Source organism: Megalobrama amblycephala, linkage group LG3, assembly GCF_018812025.1.
Source record: "Megalobrama amblycephala isolate DHTTF-2021 linkage group LG3, ASM1881202v1, whole genome shotgun sequence".
NCBI lineage: Eukaryota > Metazoa > Chordata > Actinopteri > Cypriniformes > Xenocyprididae > Megalobrama > Megalobrama amblycephala.
The window spans coordinates 24,441,626-24,449,718 of NC_063046.1; the positions used below are offsets into that span (position 1 = coordinate 24,441,626).

The window sequence follows — 8,093 nt, forward strand, 5'->3', positions numbered from 1 at the left end:
AGTATAGTGTTATAAAAGTACATACATTTTTTTAAAAATGAAAATATAAAAAACTTTGCAGGGTTTACGATACACTCCAAAAAATAACTCTTTGAACGAACATAAAAAAATAATGGAAAGGATTTCCACATGATTAAGTTGCTTTATTTCAGCATTATGCAATTCTGTTATTCCAATTTAATGTACTTTCGTTGGGTCAACTTAATTTATTAAGGTTGATTAAACTTATTTACTATGGTTGGACACAGCTTAATTTAATAGTGTCAGCCCAACTAATCTGCAATGTTTTGGACCAACTCATTTACTTAAGTTGATCCAATCTATGCAATTTAAGTTAGCCTAACAAAAGCTTAATGCTGAAAGAAAGCCATTTAATCACACGGAAATCCTTTCCATAATTTAATTACATTAATTCAAAGAATAGCTTTTGAGTGTCAATAAATTAAAACCTTTTTACCATACACTCAAAAAAAAATGACACTTTAAACTGACTCAAGTCAATTATGGACAGTGTTTCCACACAACCAACTTAGTTTTTATTAACATTAAAGGTTTATTTTTACTGCAAAATCCTTGAGTTGTGACAAAACAAATGACTAAGGAAGAATGTATGTAAAATAGTTATGTCCAACTTACTCAATTCAATCATGGACAGTGGTTCCACATGATTGAGACAAGTAAAATCCAATAGAATCAACCATGTTAAATTAACTAGAATCAATTGTGTTCATTTAAAATAAAATTAATAAAAAACAAGAAAATAAATAAAAAATAAATTGTTTTCATATACATTGATCTTTACAATTAATTCTTCTTGTTTAATTTTGTGATTTACATAACTTTTGTGATGTTCTGAGTTAGAAATCTAGATGTGATACTGGATTCATCCTAAATTGCCTTAAACAAAAACATTGTAAAGCTTAAATTGATCATAAGTCCATTGGTGGCAATGGTTTTATAATCAACATAGGCGTATAATGCTTTTGGGAAATGCAACCCAGAGCACTACCACAGTGATTACTTTCTTATTAAAGTAATTTGAAAGTTCACTGTAAAAAATGGCTGTAAATTTACAGCCAATTTCCAACAGTAAAATACCGTAATTTCAATAAACAGTTAAATCCTGTAAATTTACAGCTAATGGTTGGTAAAGTAATTACTTGCAGTAAATTTACAGCACTTAACAGTAAAAAGGTTTGTTCCTGAGAAAAACGGTCTAATACTGTAAAAAACAGCACATGGGGGCGGAGCATCTTCAACGAGCCTCATTCAAACTCCTGCAGAAAGCGCTGCGGTCAACCGAAGGAATCTCTTCGTCTGCGTGTGCTAAAGAAGGAAACTGTTCAAGGTAAGATTATTTCTTTGTTGTTCTTTTATGTTGCACTCAACTTGTAAAATCGCCTTTTTTGTGGCTTTTGAGATATTTTTGGCTGTTGGCGCGAATCGCGTGTTACTGAAAGACAGCCCATAGACTGTAAAATACACAGATAGACAGTTATCAACGGTGAGGCATTTCAGTAGTTAGTGTTCTCCAAACTCCGATTTTAACGTTAGGTTTTGGAATAACTGACGACGTGCCGTTATTAGAAAAACAATGCATAGGCCTATCCGAGATTGTAATGCAGCCACGACTCGAAGCGGCCCGTCGTCAGGTAACGTTATTCCTCCTCGGTCATCACACCACAAGATATTGTTCAAATGTTGTATTTCAAGACATTTTTCAGGTTTTTGTTCTTAATATTGTATGTAAATGTATTTATTACACATCTCATCCCAGTCCTCCGTTGCTAATTCAGATCGTCATTTTAGAACTTACGTTATTACATCACATCTGAGAAATGTCACAGTGCTTTTTAATTGCAAAATTATTTTATTGATAAAGTTTCAGTGTATGTTTAAGTCTATGTGCGTCTGCACTATATGTGTGTGCGTTTGTAAGTGATAAAGAGCGGGAGAATGAGAGTATGGGTTAGACAATAAAACATGGAAAAGGTTTTTCATTTTTATCCTCTTGTTTGTTATATTTATTTGCTTGATCAATTTCTTTGTGGGGTTTGGTTCTTTTGCGGTTTTTAGGCTCTAAGGACCTTTGAGATGACTGAAATCGTTTGGCGAAGTGATATGGAACTGTAATGCGGTCAAATAAATCCTCAAGATGCCTGGAACTACTGCCTTGAACAGCTGTAGTATAAACAGGTAATATTGCAAAAGTGGTTTGATTTTCTTTTATAGGAGCCTTTAAATTGATTTACATGTATTCCTAGTAAAATCAGAGTTATGCACTTTTGCAAACTTTATGCACACATGTAACACATGCAGTGTTATCTGTGCATTTATGAGGCACATGCAAATTCACATGCATGTTTCCAGTAGCATAGGCCTATGCAGAATACACCCATAGCTTTCAGACACACACTCACTCAATCAATCAATCAATCAATCAATAATTATTCACTCTTCTGTGGCTACCTGGAAAACAGACATTCACAAAATCTTTTGCATACCCCTGCTTTTGTTAAGATGATATTTTGTCTTGTTGTTTTTTTTCTAATGTAAAAAACACCCTCGTTTATGTAGTTTACAAGTTTCTAATTATGTAAAAAAAAACATTCAACTAAACAGTTCAGTTTCTGTTCAATTTAAAACTGTGTGCAGTGTTAATAATAACTGTCTTTTCCATGTGCAATATATATAGTCACTAACATTTTCTTAATATGTTTTCTTCTCAGACCTGGGCGTGTTGACCAGTTTCATCAGACCTCTTTCCAGATCTATCCAAAGTTGGTGTAATGTAATCTTTTCTAAAGGTTAAAGGATTAGTTCACTTTCAAATAAATTTTTCCTAATAATTTACTCACCCCCATGTCATCCAAGATGTTCATGTCTTTCTTTCTTCAGTCGAAAAGAAATTAAGGTTTTTGATGAAAACATTCCAGGATTATTCTCCTTAGAGTGGACTTAACTGGTCTCCAAACGGTTGAAGGTCAAAATTACAGTTTCAGTGCAGCTTCAAAGGGCTTTAAGCGATCCCAGACGAGGAATAAGGGTCTTATCTAGAGAAACAATCGGTCATTTTCTAAAAAAAATACAACTGTATATGCTTTATAAACACAAATGATCGCCTTCCAAGTGGTTCCACCAAAACCGCACTTTCGTATTCTTCAAAAAGCTTACGCTGTATGTCCTACGCATTCCCTATTCTACTTATGGCCGCGTTCGTTCCGTAAGTTAAATAAGGAAGGCGTAGGACATACAGCGTAAGCTTGAAGAATACGAAAGTGCGCTTTGGGTGGAACCACTTGGAAGGCGATCATTTGTGTTTATAAAGCACATACATTTGCATTTTTCGAAAATGACATATCGTTATGCTAGATAAGACCCTTATTCCTCATCTGGTATTATTTAAAGCTCTTTGAAGCTGCACTGAAACAGTAATTTTGACCTTCAGCCATTTGGAGGCCATTGAAGTCCACTATAATGCTGCGTTCACACCAAACGCGAATAGAGCGCCAAATTCGCGTCTACCGCGTCTAGTTTGCCGCTTGAACATTTTGAATGCATCCACGCGTCTAGAGCGAAATAGACGCGCGTAAAAAACAAGCGTTTGAAGCGAAATTGACGCGCGTCCGAGGCGAAATCCGCTTCTTGTGGGAGGGGCAAGTGCTAGGCGGTTGTCTGTTTGCAAGATGGCTGATGTTGATCGTGCGTTCATCGAGAGAGCTACCGCTTTGTATTTGCTCTGGAGAGCAGAACAGCGGCGTAGGGGTCAGCGTCGCGGGAAGGCCGCGGGTCGATAAACGTGTACGTGACTCAAAAGTGAAATGTGTATTTACAACTTACCAGGTAGCCCAATCTCCTCACCGACACTCTTCCAAGCGAGGTCCTTTTTATTCCTGTCTGAAGTATGAACTTGTGTCATAAATCTCTGGGTGACTGCTCACTGATAATATCAGTCGTTCCTCCATTTTGAATGAGTGACTCCGGGCGGGCCTGCCGCCACAGCAGCAAGCAGTCTCCTGATTGGTTAACGCGGCGCGAATTTACGCCAAAGTTCAAATTTTTCAACTCGGGCGTCAGACGCGAATTCGCGTCAAACGCTAAATGCACAAAAAGCACCATTCGCGCGTATCGCGCAAAACGCTCAATTCGCGTCAGACGCGCGAATGAGGCGAATTCGCGTCTTCCGCGCCGCGCTAAACGCCTCATTCGCGCCGCGATACCTCCAGACGCACGTAAACGCGTCTTTACATTGACTTAACATTGAAATCATTCACGCCAGACGCTCTATTCGCGTTTGGTGTGAACACAGCATTAGGAGAATAATCCTGGAATGTTTTCATCAAAAACCTTCATTTCTTTTTGACTGAAGAAAGAAGGACATGGACATCTTGGATGACATGGGGGCGAGTAAATTATCAGGAAAATTTTACTTGAAAGTGAACTAAACCTTTAACTTACAGTTTCTCTCATCAGACTGTACAATTTACACTTTTCTCTTTGACATTGTTTTTCATTGTTTTATTGCAGTTTGGTTTCAAAAATAAATATTTTCATTATTTACTTACCCTGATGCCATCCAATGGTGTATATGACTTTCTTTATAAGAACACAAAAGCATATTTTTAATCTGGAGGAAATTCAAGCTTTGTAGGATGCATACAATGCAAGAAAATGGCTTCCACCATTGTGATTAAAGAAACAAATCAATAACTAAAACATTCTCAACTTTAAACTCGTGCTTCTCATCAGGGCTCTGATACTGATTCTAAGAATGTTTGTGTTCTGCTGAAGAAAGGCAATTGTGGGATAAAATGATGATTAAATTTTTTTAACAAATTCAAAAATATTTGTGTTGGTTAAAGCAAGTGCTATTTTCCCTTTTCTTAAAGGGTTAGTTCCCCCCAAAATAAAATTTCTGTCATTAATTACATACCCTCATGTCGTTCCACACCCGTAAGACCTTTGTTTATCTTTGGAACACAAATTATAATCTTTTTAATGATATAATGCTGTCAGATTTCCATCCATTGACTGCCTTTGTAACTACCACTTTGACGCTTCAAAAACTTTATAAAGAGATTGGAAAACTAATCCTTATGAGCATACTAATCACTTGTTATGATGAAAAGAATTAATTTAGGCTTTTACTTGCACGTAAACATTGATCAGAGAACATATAAGCAGAAGCTCAACCTAACCTGCTTTGAGAATAAACCTCATTGGTTACTCAGCACGTTTGAGCTTCCGGAAGAGGTTTGTTCTTGTGCATTATTCAAGTTATGTTGAGCTTCTGCTTATGTTTGCTGATCAATGTTTACATGCGAGTAAAAGCCTAAATTAAATCTTTTCCTCATAACAAGCAATCAAGTCTCTTCAGAAAATTTGGTCTAAACCGCTCGATTCATATGGAGTAGTTGTCCTATCTCTTTATGAAGGTTTTGAAGCATCAAAGTGGTAGATAAAAAGGCAGTCAATGGATGGAAATCTGACAGCTTCTGTAATCAAAAAGATCTTAATTTGTGTTCGGAAGATGAACGAAAGCCTTACGGGTTTGGAACAACATGAGGGTGAGTACTTAATGACAGAATTTTAATTTTGGGGTGAACTAACCCTTTAACTTATTGTTTGTATTTATGTTGATAATCAGTTTGGGCATTTGTCAATGCCTATTTTTTGCATGTTTTAATAAATAGCAAATGATGCACCATAATCTATTTCTTCTTTATTTATTTTCTCTCCATCTAGTGAAAAATAGTTTGACATTGCATTATATACTAGATATACTAGAGATGTGTTAATTATGTATTATGTATTGTTTTAATTTTTCTGTATTGTAGAATTATAGCTGTAACCATTGCTGCAAGTACAATGTAAAACAGTGTTGAAACCGTAAAATTACGGTAAATGGCTGGAACCACAGCTGCCAGTATTTTACTGTGAAATTACAGCACGGCTGTAAAATAGAAAAACGGTGTTGAAACCGTAAAATGGAAAAACAGTATTAAAACCGTAAAACGGAAAAACAGTGTTGAACCGTAAAATGGAAAAACGGTGTTGAAACCGTAAAATGGAAAAACGGCGTCGAAACCGTAAAATTACGGTAAAGTGCTGGAACCACAGCTGCCAGTATTTTACCGTAAATTTACGGGTAAATTTTTTACAGTGTTTGTTAGCAGGTCCTCAACCCAAGCACAAGTGCAACTCTTCACCACAATGGTAACCCTAAAACTATTAATTAACAGAAACTTTTAAATACCAACATAATAGAACCGTAAACATTAAAAAGTCTTTCCATTTTCTCATCTTCCTAAAAATTGCTTAAAATAACACTTTATTTCAATATTTAAACTCCTAGTTCAGCCCCTTTGCAAAGCATGATGGGAAGTGAAAATCCTGTTTGATTGAGTCCTGGGGTGCGTTTCCCAAAGCGAACTATGGTCGCAAGTTCCGTCGTTACCAATAGAGTTCAATGGGACTTACGACCATAGTTGGCTAACGATGCTTTCGGGAAACGCACCCCTGGTTGGGTTTACTTGATTGAAACATGTTATTTTAATATAAAAACATCAAGTTAAGTCAAAAAGTAATTGTTTCAACTAAAGTAATTGTTTCAACATGAAGCAATTGAATTTGAACCAGAAACCTAATACAATGGTGTTGAATCAAAATAAGTTGTTTAAATAAAATGAACAGCATCAAAAAATCATTTTTTTCCATCACAGTCTGTGAAAAGGGTCTATTTTTAGATAATACCTGTTTTACAGTAATGCTAGTCCACACTAAACACAGTAGATGCCAAGTATCAATTCAACATAAAATGCAACATATTTTACAGACACAGACAGTTTATTGTATTGTAAAGTTCTCAAAACAGATGATACAATTTAAAGGGGGTTCTGAAATAAACTACAGAGATTTAAATTACAGGATCAAATGCCATTATCCCAGCCATTTTCCTCACCATTGTTCAAATGTGGGATTTACAGATGTAAGTCAGTGGCTGTGAGACTATGAGTCAGAGGATTTTAAAAATACACAGAATTGCTTTGAGTTTTGGTGGAGTCCACCATTGAGTTCCACCCAACTATATATATATATATATATATATATATATATATATATATATATATATATATATATATATATATGATTTAGATAACTCCAACAAACTTCTCTGTAGGCTTGATTACAGTAATTGTATTTTTTTTTTTTTTTTTTACAATTTCACATTCCATTTGTTCTGGATGCATTACACAAGAATTTCAGAACAATGAAGTCAATTCACCTTTATTTTTATAGCATTTTATACAGTACAGATTGTTTCAAAGCAGCTTTACAGTGATCAACAGGAAAATAATGATTCAGTAATGAAAACAGAGTTCAATTCTACTGTAAAGTATCTCTGAAAAGAAAATAGTGTCATTGTTCAGCTGAAGTCAGTTCAGTGTTGATTTAGTTCTGCTGTAAGATCATCAATAGTTAAATTAGTTTAACTCGGCTATAAAGCAGCTCTGCAGAAAACAGTGATGTCATCATCCAGCTTAGTTCAGTTCTCATCAAATAGTGTCAACGCAGTCAGATCAGTAATATTGTTGAACTAAGCAAGCCAGATGTGACAGTGGCAAGGAACCCAAACTCCATCAGGTGACAAAATGGAGAAAAAACCTTGGAGAAACCAGGCTCAGTCAGGGGGCCAGTTCTCATCTGTCCAACAAACAAACATGTTGAGATTATTCCAGGCTGCATAACAAATCAGATTTAAGGGTTCTCCGACTGATTGGTCACTCATCGTTATTGGCCAATAATAGGTTTATATATTTTGATTAGTGGTCTCTATAAAGGCCGATCAGAAGAGCTGATTAGATGACGCAAATCTCACAAGACAATTTTTCTTTTAGCAGCTAAAATTGCTTCACTATGTTCACCGGTCTGGCAGTTCTACCAGGTGTCTGAAAAGGACAATAAATTCGTAACTCTCTGCAGAGAGTGGAGACATTGCATTGACAGCAATGACAGCGATGACAAAAATGAGGGCTGTGCTATTTTTATTGCAGTTCTTTCCTTCACAGTGGTGCACTTTCGTGCCTCCCTAA

At 35.8% G+C, this 8,093-nt stretch overlaps 1 long non-coding RNA gene across 1 annotated transcript; it reads left to right on the forward strand.

Moving 5' to 3' along the window:
- The first annotated feature begins 1,204 nt into the window (after positions 1 to 1,204).
- LOC125264134 lies at positions 1,205 to 2,856 on the forward strand. Its single transcript, XR_007183991.1, has 3 exons — positions 1,205 to 1,348; positions 2,077 to 2,196; positions 2,730 to 2,856. It is a non-coding gene; the product is annotated as an uncharacterized LOC125264134 (long non-coding RNA).
- The last annotated feature ends 5,237 nt before the right edge of the window (positions 2,857 to 8,093 follow it).